The 18,309-nt window shown below is 35.2% G+C and overlaps 1 long non-coding RNA gene across 1 annotated transcript; it reads right to left on the bottom strand.

Annotated features, from left to right (window-relative positions):
- Window positions 1-2,614: 2,614 nt before the first annotated feature.
- On the bottom strand, window positions 2,615-11,513 carry LOC311583033. Its single transcript, XR_014774365.1, has 3 exons — window positions 11,409-11,513; window positions 7,517-10,432; window positions 2,615-2,757 (listed from the first exon to the last, which is right to left on the bottom strand). It is a non-coding gene; the product is annotated as an uncharacterized lncRNA (long non-coding RNA).
- Between the last annotated feature and the right edge of the window lie 6,796 nt (window positions 11,514-18,309).

Genomic DNA, 18,309 nt, shown 5'->3' with positions numbered 1-18,309 from the left:
TGTAACATGTATAGAATTCCTAATTGTTTATTGGTTCTTCTTGTTGTAAGTAGTTTATTATGTATGTGTAATAATATAAATGTATATTTAAAAGAATAAAACAAAGTACAAGAATCTGAAGAGTAGACTTGATGAGAGTTACATGATGCGTACTAAATACAGAAAGACTGGGATACAAGAGAGGTGCAGAGATGCTGATGGATGGATTCAAAATGTAGACAAAGGATGTTCTGAGGGGTATGCTACTGTGTGAGGACAGGAGGCAATTGTGACGTGGTGTACATTTTGGGAAGTTAGAAGCCTAGGTGGCGAACATTTGAATGACTAAAAATAATGTTTGAGGTAATAGATATGTTTATCATGTTTTATACATTACTCACTTTATATATATATATTTTAAAAACACTATATAGACCCCTTTGGCAATCCCTCAGGAAGAAAAGTTTTTCTTTTTTTTCTTTCTTTTTTTTTTTTTTTTTGTTCTTCTGTGAATACTGAAGATCTGAGGTTGACCCCTATTGAAGAAAATGCCAGGCATGATGGTATTTACTTGTAATCTTGCAATATGGATGCAGAGATGGGAGGATACCTATGGCTTGTTGGTCATTCTAGCTAATAGTTTAGATCCAGACTCACTGACAAATCCTCTCTCAAAAACTAATAAGGAACTTGAAGAACATTGAAGAAGATGCCTGACATTGATATCTGAGCTCTACACATGCACACATTCTACATGTAAGGTTAACCATTCCCATAAAGTTCCATGATATCTCATAAGATTTTATAATTATAAAGTATTAGTTGAAACAAATTTTATAACTTAGTTTTCAGTGACACATTCACACAAATAGCATTTTTTAAAAAGAGTCATTTACATGGTAATAGTAGTTTTGTGATAGCATTGATGCCCTGAATGCTGTGCTTAGTGTCTCATACTATGGCTTTTTCAGGCTTTGAGCTTTCATTAGGGTGCTAATTTGCATGGCTTTTCCTACAATTCCTGGCCTTGAAGTATAACTGGCAGTGAATTAAGCATCATCAACTGAGATTAAAGGAGACTGAATCTTCTGAATTTCTGCCAGTAGCATTTACATAAATTCTGAATGAAGTGCAAGTCCGCCAACTTTTTACCAATGTCCTTCTGCTCCTCAAACATTTGAGTTTCTGGATACAACTCTAGTTCAGGTGGATGTCTTAAAGCAGTGACAGAGAAATGTAAAGGAAAGCTATGCGGTCCTTAAAAGGAAAGTCCTGTAAGTGTAAGAATAAGTTAAATTATGAAAAATATTTAGCCTCACTGAGAAGCTTCATCTATTATTTAGGAGACTGATGTCAATGAGCGTGTGGAAAACAGAGTCTCAGATGAACTGGAATTCCTGTTGACAGTCAAATTAGATTACGAAAAGGGAGTGATAGAAAGTATTTCCAGACATGATGATGATGATGATGATGATGATGATGATGATGATGATGATAATGATGATGACGATGATAATAATGATGATGATGATGATGATGATGATGATGATGATGATAATAATATCTAAAAAAAGAGAAAGTGTTCCCAGCAATATAGAGGCTGGGATTTATATAATGAGAGTAGACCTATGACTGTAACAAACAGAAACCATTTTGATGGGGCACAAGTAGGAATCTATCCAAACTAAGGAACCTTTTCTGTATTAGGTCAGAAAACTGACTCTAGGTCTGGTAGTGTCAAAGATAAAGGCATTTGACTAGGGCCTGAACCCTGATGCCAATACAGTGCATGAAGAGAACAGATGTTGGCAAGTTGTCCTTTGATATTCCCTTAGATAACTGTACCTTCATATCCTTCTACCACCGACACCTCCTACACATACACAAATATATAAACGTAATTAAAGTCCCTTTTTGAATAGAAAACTCAAGAAGGAAAGAAAGTTGAAACAATGATACAAAATTCAATCTCTAAAGAAAGAACTCAAAACTCCCTAGCTGTGATGTTGGGCTGCCAGACAGAGGTCATAACATATTTCCTATCTTTGAGTCTTTTTGTTTTTACTGTTTTTTGGTAATGATATCTTATGGCTGAAAACTAGCATTCATCTCTGGTTGCTGAGTCTTTAGTTTTTTGAATATGTATTTTACCTTTTTCTTTATTCTCTCATATATTATATTTCAATCCCTTTTCCATTCCTTCTCCTCAATATTCCTCCCCTATCCCTTCCCCTCTTCACAAAATCCACTTTTCCATTTCACCCTCAGAAAAGGGCAAACATCCTAGGGATATCAGTGAAACAAAGAATATCAAGATCCACCAAGCTTAGGCAGCTCTTCTCATATTAACGCTGGACAAGGCAAGTCAGTTGGAGGACAATGATCTCAAAGGCTGGCATAAGTAGCAGAAACAGACAGTGTTCCCTATGCTAGGAGTCCCACAGATATACCAAACTATGCACGCGCGCGTGTGCGTGCACACACACACACACACACACACACACACACACATATATATATATATATATAGCATAGGTTAGACTCATTCAAGCTCACTAATTGTTGGTCCAGTCAGAGCGAGCCCCTATGAGTCCAAGTTGGTTTATTTCTGTAGGTTTTCTTGTGATGTTCTTGAGTCTTTTCACTCCTACAATCCTTTTTTCCTGTCACCTTTCAACAGGATTCCCTGAGCTCCACCTAAGACTTGGCTGTGGGCCTCTGCATCTGTTTTCATCTGTTTCTTGGTGAAGCATCTCAGATGATGGTTATGTTAGACTCCTTTCTAGAGTACACAAAGATATCATTGGGATTCATTTCCTTCAGGTTTTTTTGGGGGGTGGGGATGAGGCAGTTGTATCTAGTTCTATTCTAGATCTCTGGAATAACCAACCTCTAGTTGCTGGTCCTCCAAGTAGTGTCAGGGTATGCTCCCTATTGGGGCAAAGGTCTCAAGCTTGACTAGTCGTTGGTCGGCCATTCTCGCAATTTCTCTTTCACCTTTACCCCATCACATCTTTCAAGTTGGTCAGATTATAGGTCAGTTTTGTGACTGGTTTGTAGTCCCAATATCTTCATGGGAAGTCTTGCGTGATTATTGGAGATTGTCAGGTCAGGTGTTATATCCCCCATAACTAGGAGTCTTAGAATCACCCTTGTTTATTTCTGAGAGTTTCCACTGCACTAGGTTTCTACCTTACCCTCAAAATGAACACCTCTATACTTTTGTATTTTGAACTTCTATCCCTCTGTTCTCCCCCTGCCTGATCCCTTCTGTTCCCACCCCCACCACGTCCTGTCCACTATGATATCTATTCTAATTATTTTTTCCATGTAGACTCATGCATAATCCCCAGAGCCCTGCTTGTGACTTAGCCTCTCTAGGTCTGTTAATTATAGCATGATTGTCCTTTACTTTAACAGCTACTATTGATTTATAAGTCAGTACAAACCATGTTTGTTTTTATGGATCTGGGTTACTTTACTCAGCGTGATTTTTTTTTAAAAGATCCATCCAATTACCTACAAAATTTATGATGCTATTTCTTTTAAGATCTGAGTTATTTTAACTTGTATAAATTTACCACATTTTCTTTATCCATTCTTCTGTTGACAAATATCTAGCTTGATTTCAGTTTCTGGTTCTTATGAATAAAGGTGTGAATGTAAATGAAAAATGTCTTTGTGGTAGGATAAAAAGTTCATATATGTATATGGTATAGCTGGATCCTGAGGTTGATCAGTTCTTAATTTTTTGAGAAACTAAACCTTTCCTCCTTAACCTGACCCCCAAGTATGAAAATCTTTGTTCAGTTATTCACCTTAAAATGATTAAAATTATATTGATTACTTTTGTACCTCAAATGAGACAGTTGTTTATAAATAAACACTTTGGATGATTACCACTAAAATATCTCTAATATGGATAATAATCACATTCTGTAGTTCTAATTAATTCATCCTGATCATGAAAGCCTCAATTTAAAAATAATTTTAATATTTGAGCTGAAAATTATATGGTCATTTTAAACTACAAAGCCTGTCTCTCTTTATTATTTAAGATTTTCTCTTTTTAATCAATCTTTTATTTTATTTTTTATTTAATTAATTTATTTGGATTACAACTAAATTGTTTTTCTCTCACTTGCATCCACTTGTTCCTCCCTCCCTCCCTCTTTCACCCTATTCACTTCTCTAGGTTTATGACCAAAGGGCACCTCCTCCTCCACCATATGGTCACAGCCTATCAAGTATCATCTTGGCTGTCTGCTAATCCTTTCTCTGAGTGCCCCCAGGCATCCCTACCCAGGGAAAGTTGTCAAATATCGGGCAACAGAGTCCATGTAAGAGTCAGTCCCTGCTCTCCACACAACTGTGATGAATGTTTTGTCCATTGGGTAGATCATAGTAGGGGTTCAATGTTTACTACTGTATTGTCCTTGGTTAGTAAAATAGTTTGAGCAGACACTCCTGAGCCCTGATCCACCCATCACAATGTTCTTCTTATAGGTTTCTAGGACACTCTTGGTTCCTTTTATTTGACCATCTCCTATATTTCTCACTCAAAGAAAGAATAAGCAGGCTACCAAGATGAGACTTGCTAGCCTATGACCATATAGTGGGTGAGGAGGTCCCCCTTGGTCATAGACCTAGGGGAGGGGAAGAGGGTGAAAGTAGTAGGGAGGGAAAGATGGGAGGATACAAATGATGGGATACAATTGACCAGTAATCTGAATAAATTAATAAAAATTTAAAATAATAATAAATATAAATCTACTTGCATTTTTCTACATGTAGACACTCAGAACAGCACCATTTATTGAAGATTCTATCCTTTTTCCATGAAATAGATTAGACTTCTTTATAAAAAATCAAGTGTCCATTTGTGTGTGGATTCATTTCTGGGTCTTTGATTTGATTCCATTGATCAACCATCCTATTGCTATGCCAATACCATACTGTTTTAATTACTGTTGCTCTATACTACAACTGGAGACCAGGGTGGCAATTCCTCCAGAGGATCTTTTATTGTACAAGATTATTTTATCTATTCTGGGTTTTTTTGTTTTTCCATATGGAGTTGAGAATTTAGATTTCAATGTCTTAAAATTGTATAAGTATTTTGATAGGGATTGCATTGAGTCTGTAAATTGCTTTTAGTAAGATGGCCATTTTTACTGTTAATTCTCCTGATCCGTGAACAAGGGAGATCTTTCCAACTTCTGATGTCAACTTCAATCTCCTTCAGAGATTTGAAATTTTTTCAAACAAGTCTTTCACTTGCTTGGTTAGAGTTACTCCTAGATGTTTTATATTGCTTGTGGCTATCATGAAAGGTGCAGTTTCCCTAATTCCATCCTCTGCACAATTGTCCTTTGTGTATAGGAAGGCCACTGTCTTTTTTGTGATAATTTTGTATCCAGCCATTTTACTGAAAGTGTTTATCAGCGGTAGGTGTTCTCTGGTGGAATTATGGGGTTCACTTATGTACACTATGATATCATCTACAAACAGGGATAATTAGACTTTCTCCTTTCCCATTTGAATCCCTGTTCTCTCCTTTTATTGTCTTATTGCTCTGGCTAGAACTTCAAGAACTATATTGAAGAGATATGGAGAAAGTGGGCAGCCTAGCCTGGTCCCTGATTTTAGAAGTATTTCCTTGAGTAGCTCTCGATTTAATTTGATATGGCTATTAGCTTGGTATATATAGCCATTTTTATGTTTAGGTATGTGTTCTGTACCCCTCATCTCTCCAAAACTTTAACATGAATGGTTGTTGGATTTTGTCTAATACTTTTTTTCTGCATCTAAGGAGATGATTATGTGTTTTTTCTTTCAGTTTGTTTACGGATTACACTGATGGATTTCTATATATTAAACCATCCATGCATGCCTGGAATGAAGCCTACCTGGTCATGGTGAATGACATCTTAGATGTGTTTTTGTATTCACTTTGTGAGTATTTTATTGAATATTTTTCCATCAATGTTCATAAGAGAAATTGGTCTGAATTATGTTTCTTTGTTGGGTCTTTGTGAGGTTTAGGTATCAAATTTACTGTGGCCCAATAGAATGAATTTGGCAATGTTCCATTCATTTCTATCTTTTGGAGTAGCTTGAAGATTATCGGTATTAGCTCTTCTTTAAAGATCTGGTAGAATTCTTCACTGAAGCTCTGTGGCCCTGAGCTTTTTTTGGTTGGAAGATGATTAATGACTGCTTATATTGCTGTAGAACGAATAGAACTATTCAATTTGTTTAACTGATCTTGATTGAACTTTGGCAAGTGAAATCGTTTAAGAAAATTGTCCATTTACATTAGATTTTCAAATTTTGTAGTACATATGCCTTTGAAGTAGGGTCTTATGATTCTTTGTATTTATTCAGTGTCTATTGTTATTTCTCCATTTAAATTTCTGCTTTGTTAATTTTGATAGTGTCTCTCTGCCTTTTAGTTAGTTTGGCTAATGGTTTGTCTATCTTGGTGATTTTCTTAAAGAACCAACTGCTCATTTTGTTGATTCTTTGAATTATTCTCTTTTTCTCTCATTTATTGATTTCAGCCCTGAGTTTTATTATTTCCAGACATCTACTCCTCTTGAGTGTTTCTGCTTCTCTTTTTCTCTAGGGTTTCCATATTGTTATTAAGTTGCTTATATGGGATATTTCCAATATTTTTAATATTTATTAATTTATTCATATTACATCCCAGTTGTTATCCCATCACTTGTATCCTCCCATTCCTTGCTCCCTCCTGCTTTTCCTCTACTCCCCTCCCCTATGACTGTGACTGAGAGGGACATCCTCCACCTATAGATGCTCATAGGGTATGAAGTCTCTTCTTGGTAGCCAGCTATCCTTCCACTGAGTGCCACCAGGCCTCCCCTTCCAGGGGCCATGGTCAAATATGGGTCAGCAGAGTTCTTGTGAAAGTCAGTCCCCACTCTCTACTCAACTGTGGAGAAGGTTCTGTCCATTGGCTAGAGACCTGGCTATTCCACTCTTTGGAATATACCCAGAAAATACTCCACCACACAACCAGGACATATGTCAACCATGTTCATAGCAGCCTTATTCATAATAGCCAGAACATGGAAACAGCCTAAGTGTCCCTCAGTAGAAGAATGGATAAAAAAAAACTGTGGTTCAATTACACTATGGAATACTACTCAGCTATTAAAAACAAGGAATTCCTGAAATTTGTGGACAAATGGATTGAACTAGAAGTGATGGTAATGAGTGAGTTCACCCAGAAACAAAAAGAGTCAAAAGGTATATACTCACTTATATCTGCACACTAGCCCAAGGGGCATGTCCCATGAAAATCTTCATTTACCAGGAAAGTGTGACAGAGGGGAGGACTTTCTATCAGGACTTTAAGTGAGAGAAGCATGGGAGAATGGGGAAATAAAAGGTTCCAGAGGGTCCTAGAAACCTACGAAAAGAATGTTATGATGGGCAGATCTGGACCCAGGGGTCCTGCTCAAACTCTAGAACCAGCCAAGGGCAATATGTGCAGTAAACTCTGAACCCTTACCTAATTTCTTGATAAAGGCAGTTGATGCTATGAATTTTCCTCTTACCACTGCTTTCAGTGTGTTCCACATATTTGAGTATGTTGCCCTTTCATTTTCATCGAATTTCAGGAAGTCCTTAATTTTTTCTTTATTTTTTTCCCTGACTCGGGTGACTTTATGTAGAGAGTTGTTTAGTTTCCATGTATGTATAGATTTTTCATTATTTCTGTTGTTGTTGAAGTCCAGCTTTAGAACGTGGTAATCTGATAAAATACAAGGCATTAATTGAATCTTCTTGTATCTTTTGAGGCTTGTTTTGTGACCTACTATATGATCAATTTTTGAGAAGGTTCCATGGGGTGCTGGGAAGAAGGTATAATCCTTTGTGTTTGGGTGAAAAGTTCTGTAGATATCTCTTAGATCCATTTGATTCATCACATTGGCTGGTTAGTGTTATCATTTCTCAGTTTAGTTCCTGTTTCAATGATGTATGCTTTGGTGAAAGCTGGGTGCTGAAGTCTCTCACTTTTAATGTGTGGTTATTGATGTGTAGTTACACTTTGTTAATAGTTCATTTACAGACATATGTGCCCTTGTTGTGGGAGCATAGCTGTTTAGAATTTTCATGTCATCTTGGTTAATTTTCCCTTTGATGAACATGAAGTGACCTTCTTCACCTTTTTGATTAATTTTTGTTGAAAGCCTATTTTATTAGATATTAAAATGGCTACACCAGCTTGTTCTTATGTCTGTTTGCTTGAAATACTTTTTTCCAGACTTTTACCCTGAGGCAATATCTATTCTTATGGCTGAGATTTGTTTCTTGAATGCAGAAGAATGATGATCTTCTTAATGTATTCACTCAATTAGTCTGTGTCTTTTTATTAGAGAATTGAGACCATTGATGTTGAGAGATGTTAATGACTAGTGACTGTTAAGTCCCTTGATTTTGATGTTGGTTTCTGTAGAGTGTTTGTATGGTTATACCTTTGCAATGGTGTAGTTGTCTTTTTCCAATGTAATTGTGGTTGTAGCTTGTCATATTGGTTTGGAGGTTTCCTTCTAGTAACTTCTGTAAGGCCGGATTTGTAGATAGGTACTGTTTCAATTTGTTTTTGTTATATCCTTGGATATAATAGTTTAGTCTGACATCAGTTGTCTGTTAGGGTTTGTTGCACCTCTCTCCAGGCATTTCTGGCTTTTATGTTCTCTGTTGAGAAGTCGGATATAATTCTCATAGGCTTGCCATTATATGTCACTTGGCTTTTTCCCTTGCCACTTTTAATATTTTTTCTTTGTTCTGTATATTTTGTGTTTTGATTATCATGTGATGGGGAGATTTTCTTTTCAGGTTTATTCTATTTGGTGTTCTCTAGGCCTCTTGTATGTTTATATGCATCTCCTTCTTTGGGTTAATTTTCTTCTAGGATTTTTTGAAGATATTTACTGAGTCTTGGAGTCAGGGATCTTCTCTTTTTTCCAGTACCTATTATCCTCAGGTTTCCTCTTTCATGGTGTCCTTGATTTCTTGGATTGTTTGTGTCAAGAATTTTTCAGAATTAGCCTTTTCTTTGATGGTTGCTTCAAATTCTGTGATTGTATCTTCTAGTCTCATGATTTGTTCCTCCATTTCTTAAACTCTGCTAGAGAAGTTCACCTCTGTGTTGCTTGCTTTCTTCTCTAAGTTCTCTTGTTCCTGTCTGTGCCTGTATCATTATTTCCATTCTCATCTTCAGATCTTGAACTGTTTCATTGATTTCTTTCATCTGATTATTTGTATTTTTCTGAATTTCTTCCATAGCCTCTCTAAAGGCCTGTTTTACTTCTACAATCTGTTTGCTCGTATCTTCCTGCATTTGTTTACAGATTTGATTTGCTTCTTCCATTATCATCTTCATTACTAAGGATTTGAGGTCAATTCCTGTATTTTGATTGTGTTTGAATTCTCTGGGTTGCTTTCTTTGTTTTAAGTTTTGTTATTTGCATTCTTATGTTGGCCTTTAGTCATCTTGCTATTTCTGATGGTGGGAGGTAGCTTCTGGTGTTGTTCACTAGTATTTTCCAGGTTTTGTGGTCTGTGGCTCCCAGTCAGGTCCCTGGTCTCCATGGGGTAGATCAGATACAGTGTGGGATAGGCACTGCCATCTGGAATCTTCCTCAGTCTCTTCTTATTTAGCATTTTCAGATGGGTTTAAAACAACTATATGTTAAATTTAGAAAAATAATTGGCACATTGTGTACATCTCAACTTAGTTATGGCTTAAATTTGTTGTGATTTTCCTCATGCTAATGTACTCCAAGGTGGCTTTTTTTTTCAGGTTTCAGGAAAGTCAGGCAGATGCCATTCTTCATCTTTGCTCTTCTTCCTTATGTCTTTGTCACCTGTGTCTGTAGAAAAAGAGTAACCTAACAACATCAAAGCATCAATTGACCCTTTTGTACAAGCCAGTATTTTTTCTGAAGTAAAATGAAAGTCATTATTTTATGTTATAGATGAAAATGTTCTTCACCATTTACATTGATTATTCTTATTTATTCTTTATTAAAAACACATTTATAGTAAAAAATCATTGTAACAATTTTTAAATTGACAAATGATATTGTGACTGCCATTTGGCTCCTTATGTTAATGTAGTTCAAGAAGTTTGTGCACTTCCAGAATTCCAACAATAAAATTGAATTCTATGGAAGATTCCTCACATGTCTTCACATGAGCCTTGTATATTCTGTTTTTGTTTTTCCTTCAATGACTGCACTATTAATAAGTTCCCACATTTTTAATTCATTAGAACACTTAATATAATGTGACCATTAACATGATTTCCAATTCTGATGAGCCTTGCTTTTAAAATAATGGAAAGGATTGATGTGTTGCAGATTAGGGTCCTCCTTGTTATATACATTTCTTCAGGATGATTAAAGCAAATTATTGTTATCTGAAGAGGTAATGAGGCAAAGAGAAAATGACACAAAATGTTATATTAAGGAAACAACAATTTCTCATTTTGATTATCTCCTTTTAATAACTTAGTGTTTCATTTTATTTTCCTATTGAAAGAATATATTCTGAGTTTTTTCAATTAGATTATGTTCATTAATTACCTTAACACTTAAATTAGTTTTTGAAAGAAGTGTTAGTGTGTGAGTCACAGTATTTTAATGATTAAACTACTAAACTATTTTATTTTAAATAATAAAATGTATCATATTAATAACAATTATTACTGTTTTCTTAACTTTGTAACATGCATAGAGATTCATTCAGCATTATTAACATATCTTAGTCTTTTGTTGGTTTAATGTAATATAAAGCTGTTTTCCTGATTATTAATTCTTTTTTTTTTACTTTATTAATTTATTCTTGTTACATCTCAATGGTTATTCCATCCCTTGTATCCTCCCATTCTTCCTTCTCTCTCATTTTCCCCTTATTCCCCTCCCCTATGACCATTCCTGAGGGGGATTACCTCCCCCTGTATATGTTCATAGGGTATCAAGTCTCTTCTTGGTAACCTGCTGTCCTTCCTCTGAGTGCCACCAGGTCTTCCCCTCCAGGGAACATGGTCAAAGGTGAGGCACCAGAGTATGTGAGAAAGTAATATCCCACTCTCCACTCTACTGTGGAGATTGTTCTGTCCATTGGCTAGATCTGGGTAGTGGCACACAACAAGAAAATTTCCTCAACCATGTTCATAGCAGCCTTATTCATAATAGCCAGAACATGGAAACAGCCTAAGTGTCCCTCAGTAGAAGAATGGGTAAAGAAACTGTGGTACATATACACTATGGAATACTATTCAGCTATTAAAAACAAGGAATTCCCGAAATTTGTGGACAAATGGATTGAGCTAGAAATGATCATAATGAGTGAGTTAACCCAGAAGCAGAAAGACTCAAATGGTATATACTCACTTATATCTGCATATTAGCCCAAGGGGCATGTCCCACGAAAGCCTTCACTTACCAGGACACTGAGACAGAGGGGAGGACATTCTAGTGGGACTCTAGATGAGAGAAGCATGGGAGAATGGCAAAGTAGAAGGATCCAGAGGGTCCTAGAAGCCCACAAGTAGAACATTATGATAGGCAGATTTGGGCCCAGGGATCCTGCTTAAACTAAGGCACCAGACAAGGACAATACAGGCGATTATTAATTCTTGATACTTTATTTTTAATAGATAATTAATTTTCTTTTTACAGCTTCACTAATGTAAATAACATATTTTAATTACTTTTCTTTCCACCCAAGTTTTCTTTAATACCTATCAACATTTCTCTTTCCTACAAGTCCCTTTCCCACACTCATATAATTTTGTTTGTTTTAAGATCCACTGATTATAATCAGCATCATCTATTTGGCCATGAGTTTGGAATAATCCAATTGAGTATAGTAGTCTCACTATTGGGTACAACTGAACAGAGTTACTCTAGTTTCACAGAATCCATCAGTAACCAATATTGAAGCTTGTGGGAAACCAAGGGCTTTTTTCATTTGCAACTGACTGTTATCAAACCCAGTTTACAGAAGGATGATCTGTTAGTTATTTTAACTATTATAACAATAATCTCTTCTATCTAGGTTCTCATATGTAAGCTTATGTTAGCCGAAAACTCACTATGTAATCCAACCTATTCATAAAAGCATAGTTACCCACCTTATTAATTTCCTGACTGTTAGTGTTTACATTATGTTCCACCATGCCAGACTTAAACACATTTAAAAAGTTACTTTTTGTAACTTTCACTTTGTTACACATGTATAAAACAAACTACATACAGCAGGGAGAACCATATGACAATCATGAGAATAATGAGTTCTATACATGTTACATTCATAGTGAATTGGCCATCTGCATTCGCCCAGCTTGAAGTGTCTTTTCTGTTGTTAGGTATAAATTTCTGAATGAGATTCAATATCTATCCTATCTCAACTCTAATAGCTTAACTTCTTTTTCCTTTCCTATATGTATCCCCTTGTTATCCTTTAGCTGTCTTATTGCACTATCTAGGATTTCAAGTACTATATTGAAGAACAATGGAGAGAGTGGGCAGCCTTGTTTTGTCCCTGAATTCAGTGGGATTGACTTAAGTTTCTTGCCATTTAGCTTGATGTTGGCTATAGGTTTTGTGTATATTGCCTTTATTATGTTTAGGTATGTGGCTTGTATCCCCGATCTCTCTAAAAATTTTAACAAGAAAGGGTGTTGGATTTTGTCAAATGATTTTTACACATCTAAAGAGATGATCGTGTGATTCTTTTCCTTCAGTTTGTTTATGTGATTAATTACATTGATGTATTTCTTTAATTTGAACCACCCCTGCATGCCTGGTATGAAACCTACTTGGGCATGATGGATGATATTTTTGATATGATCTTGTATTCAGTTTGCCAGATTTTATTAAGTATTTTTTCATCTATGTTCATAAGGGATGTTGGTATAAAAATCTTTTTCTTTGTTGGTTTTTATGTGGCTTAGGTATTAAGGTTATTATGGCTTGATAGAATGAGTTTGGTAGCATTCCTTCTGTTTCTATTTTGTGGAGCATTTTGAGGAGTATTGGTATTAGTTCCTCTTTGAATATTTCGTAGAATTCTGTGCTGAATCCATATGGTCCAGGGTTCTTTTTCTTTGGGGGATACTTTTGATGACTGCTTCTATTTCCTTAGGGCATATAGGCCTGTTTAATTTGTTTGTCTGATCTTGACTCCACTTTGGAAAGTAGAATTTATGAAGGAAATTGTTCATATCTTTTAGATTTTCAAAATTTAGGGCATATAGGATTTTGAAGTAAGACATAATGATTCTTTGGATTTCCTCTGTATCCGTTGTTATTTCTCCCTTTTCATTTCTGATATGGTTAATTTGTGTACTCTCCCTTTACCTTTTAGTCAGTTTGGCTAAGGGTTTGTCTATCTTCTTAATTTTCTCAAAGAACCAGCTCTTGGTTTTGTTGATTCTTTGAATTGGTTTCTTTGTTTCTAACTTATTGATTTCAGCCCTGAGTGTGAGTATTTCCAGCAGTTACTCCTCTTGGGTGTGTCTGCTTCTTTTTTTCTAGAGTTTTCATGTGTTCCATTAAGGTGCTTATATATGATGTTTCTGGGTTCTTTATTAAGACACCTAGTGCTATGAATTTTCCTCTTAGCACTGCTTTCATTGTGCCCCAAATGTTTGGATATGTTGTGCCTTCATTTTCATTGAACTGTAGGAAGTCTTTGATATATTTCTTTATTTCATCCCTCACCCAGTTGTCATTGAGTAGCAGATTGTTTGGTTTCTATGTGTTTGTAGGCTTTTTATTATTTCTATTGTTGTTGATGCTCAGCTTTAGGCCATGGTGGTCAGATAGGATTCAGGGGATTATTTGAATTTTTTTTATCTATTGAGGCCTGTTTTTGACCAAGTATATAGTCTATTTTGGAGAAGGTTTCATGTGACAAAGAGAAGAAAGTATATTCTTTTCTATTTTAGTAAATAGCTCTGTAAATGTCTATTAGGCCCATTTGATTCATGACCTCTGTTAGCTTGATTATTCTCCTGTTTAATTTCTTCCTTGAGGTTCTGTCCATTGGTGAAAGTGGAGTGTCATGGTCTCCCACTATTATTGTTTTGGGATCAATAAGTGATTTTAACTTTAAAAGTATTTCTTTTACAAATGCAGGTACCCTAATATTTGGGGCATAGATATTTGGGATGGTGATGGCCTCTTGGTGGATTTTTCCTTTGATTAGAACACAGTGTCCTTCTCAATCTTTCTTGATCAAATTTAATTGAAAGTCTATTTTGTCAGATATTAAAATGACTATTCCCACTTGCTTCCTGAGACCATTTACTTGAAAAAGATTTTTTCCATCTGTTTATTCTCTGGTAATATCTATCTTTGTTCATGAGATGTGTTTCTTGGATGCAACATATTGAAAGATCTTGTTTTTGCATCCATTTTGTTAGACTGTGTCTTTTTACTGTGGAGTTGAGGCTATTGATGTAGAGAGATATTATTGACCAATGGTTATTGGATCCCTTTATTGTGGAATTCTTGGCAACTATGTGTGGCCGTGTCTGTTTTGGTTTGCTGACATGCAATTATCTGTATGCTGCATTTTCTTGGGTATGGCTAACCTCATTTTGATGATGTTTTCCTTCAATTATTTTCTGTAGAGCAAGGTTGGTGTTTACAAACTGTTAAATTTGGTTTTGTCATGGAATATCTTGTTTTCTCCATCTATGTTGATTAAAAGGTTTGCTGGATATAGTAGCCTGGGTTTGCATCCATGGTCTCTTAGAGTCTGTCTAACCTCAGTTCAGACTCTTCTGGCTTTCATAGTCTCTTTTCAAAGTCAGGTGTAATTCTGATAGATCTACCATTATATGTTATTTTGTCATTATCTCTTGCAGTATTCAATATCTTTTCTTTATTCTGCAGATTTAGTGTTTTGATTATTATGTGCCAGAGGAATTTCTTTTCTCATCTAGCATATCTGGTGTTCTGTAGTCCTTTTGTATGTTCAAGGGTATCTCTTTCTGTAGATTGGGGAAGTGTTCTTCTATGATTTTCTTGAAGACATTTTCTGGACATTGGGACTTTGCATCTTCCTTTTCATCTACTCCTATAATCCTGAGGTCATGTCTTCTCAGGGTGTCCTTGATTTCTTGGATGCTTTGTACCACCAATTTTTCTCTTTTAAGATTTTCTTTGAGAAATGTATCAATTTCTTCTATTGTATCTTCAGCACCTGAGGTTCTCTCTTCCATGTGTTGGATTCTCTTGGTTATACTTGTCTGTTGGATTCCTGCTTCCTTTTTTAATTGTTCCAGTTCACTGTTTTTCTCAATTTCTGATTTTTAAATATTGTGTAATTCTGTTTTCATGTCTTGAATTGTTTTATTAATTCTTTCACCTGTTTGCTTGTCATTTCTTGTTTCTCCTGGATGGCTTCTATTTTTTTGTTTGTGTTATCCTGGAATTTTTGGAAGGATCTATTCATTTCCTATTTATAGTTCTTGAATAGCTGTATAAGCATGGTTTTGAGGTCATTTTCCTGTGACTCTGCTATAATAGGGTATCTGTTGGTTTTTGGGGCTTTCTGGTGGAGCCGTAATGTCTTGATTTTTGTTATTAGACCTCTTATTCTTTCCTTTAGGCATCTGCTTAGAGAGCTTGGGCTTTTTGAGCTGTTAATCTCAGGGAGCTGTTTTCTATACTGGCTTCTCAGACTCTGCCTTCCTGTGTCTATATTTGTTTGCGCTTGGCCACATAGATTCAGTGGTTCTATAGGGCTCCTCTGGCTACTTGTTCTCCTCTGAGGGATTCATCACACAGTGGATCTGTGATTTGGATGTCAGGTGCTGTGTGACTTCTGTTTTCTTAATCTTTGGCTCTGTAGGCAGACCACTCTGTTTTGGTGCACTGATCCATCCAGTAGTCTGATGTTCCCTTTCTCCCTTCTGGTTGTAGCCCTTCACTGAGACAAGGCACTGGTCCACTTTGTCACCTACTGTCATCTCTCTCTCACAGATACCACAACTCCCCCCACCACCACACTGCCCACCCGCCAATCACCTCTGCGGGTGTTTTGTTCCCTGTGGCCTACCTCAGCAAGTAGGCAGATGGTCTGCTCCCCTGGAGGTCTGTGTTTTTTCTCATATTCAGGGGTGCACAAGATTGTCCCTAGTTTGTTCCTAGCATGCTATGGTTTGTCCTGCTGTAGTAGGGTAAGGAACATGGTGTTCCTGCTTAAGAAATAAATCCAGTTTTCTGACTTGATTTCTTTGGCTTCTAAACAAGGTCCATACCACTTGCCACCATCTTGGAACCCCCTAAAAAGTTATCTTTAAAACTATTCACAAGTATGAAAGATAAGGGGAATGAGAGACATCCCTGAACCCAAGCTTGTTTTCTCTATAAATAAGACCAATAATAACTTATAACCAAATGCCAATTAAAATAAAAAAGTTTTCTTCAAGGCTTCCAAATACAAATAGCCAAAATACTATGAATGTAATGTTTATATAGATTGTTGTGTGGCTCTTAGGTTGTAGTTAGTTTATTGTATAGGTGTTTAATAATATAAATGTATATGTAAAAAATAAAGAAATAAAAAATAATCACAAATATAGTACCATGTCAAACCAAACTTATAATTTTGCATTTTCAGCATTTTTAAATAACTCTCATAAGAGTTTTTTTTGTTTTGTTTTATGGAAGTATATCTTGTTAGTATAGTAACCTTTGGTTGGTTACCTTTCTAAATAACACACAGTCTTTCACATTATTTTACAAATTCATTATAACTAATCTTCTTTTAGAATTTTTTGAGTCATTTCTAATTCATAATTAAATACCTACTTGCTTCTCTTCCTCTCCAATAATTATAAATAGTGCATATTTTAGTTCTTCACTGTTTATAATTTGCATGTGTGTACTGAAAAATAGTTAAAGAATATAAAATTCAGTTTAAGTATTTTATTTTATTTTATTTTGCCTTTATAATCAACTCAGTAAATGGTTCTTTATATTCAGTTTCTATTTTGATTTAGTAAATATAGTAGATATGGGCATTATCCAAATCTGCTAGGTACCTAGCATACTACATTTTAAAATTTGTTGTTTAACATTGCATACCTTTCCAAAATTATTTGAAAGTTGATTGAATTTTTTCCAATGTTTATTCCAGAAGGACAAGATAAAAATATTGTGAGATTAAAAATTTTTATTTTTAAATTTAATTCACATGAACTCTGGTGCCCCATATTTGACCATGTCTCCTGGACAGGGAGGCCTGGTGGCAATCTGAGGAAGGATAGCAGGCTACTAAGAAGGGACTTGATACGCTATGAGCATATACAAGGGGATGAGGTCCCCCTCAGTCACAGTCATAGGGGAGGGGAATAAGGGGAAAATGGGAAGGAGGGAGGAATGGGAGGATACAAGGAATGGGATAAAAATTTAGATGTAATATGAATGAATTAATAAAATATGTAAAATATTTAATTCAATAATTGTTATGAAATAAAATGTTATAAAGTAGTATTGAGACAATTACTGCTTAATTAAAAAAGATATTGATAAACCTGCTGAATATTAACATTTTAAAAGGTCAAATTATATGGTTAATAATGATAAATATATTTTGGGGTTAACATGAGTGAAATAATCTCTATTCTTTTTAATAACTTCTTAGGACAAACAAGAAAAATTTTCAGTGTATTAATTATTATGAATAAAGAGCACTGCACTGTTTTACTCATTTTCTATGCAAATTGATAAGGTATGCCATCTCACTGGTTTCTCATATTTAAATATATGGTATAATTAAAAAGACTTTTACAGTGAAATGTAATTCATATCATATACAGTGCATTTATTATTTACTGATAATTTCTATAAAACCAAGTGAAAATTCTTCTAAGTGTAGATAGCCTAATTTTCTACCAACTTATGTTCATCATAAAATTAAAGAAAAGAATGTTTACATGATAAGAACTTTACTTTTTCATTAAATGTAGTTTATTCAATTTAAATATAGTATATTCAATACAGGATAGGTGGACATGGCCTGATATTAGACAGTTTATACTCTGGCTTTACATAAAAATAACAACTGAAGACTGTACTTTGTTTTTACCAATATTTACTTGCTTAATGAGTATATATATATACATACATACATATATGTATGTATATGTATACATATATTAATAGAGATTTATTAACTCTTATAATTGCAATTTCATGATGAAATTGTGTCCCTTTAGAAAAACAACATCTATAGCTTCCCTTCTAGACCCTGTAAACTAGACAAATCTAGATT

Source organism: Acomys minous, assembly GCF_964271855.1.
Source record: "Acomys minous genome assembly, chromosome: 14".
NCBI lineage: Eukaryota > Metazoa > Chordata > Mammalia > Rodentia > Muridae > Acomys > Acomys minous.
The sequence above is the reverse complement of the archived record's forward strand: the minus strand, read 5'-3'. Positions and strand labels throughout refer to the sequence as shown.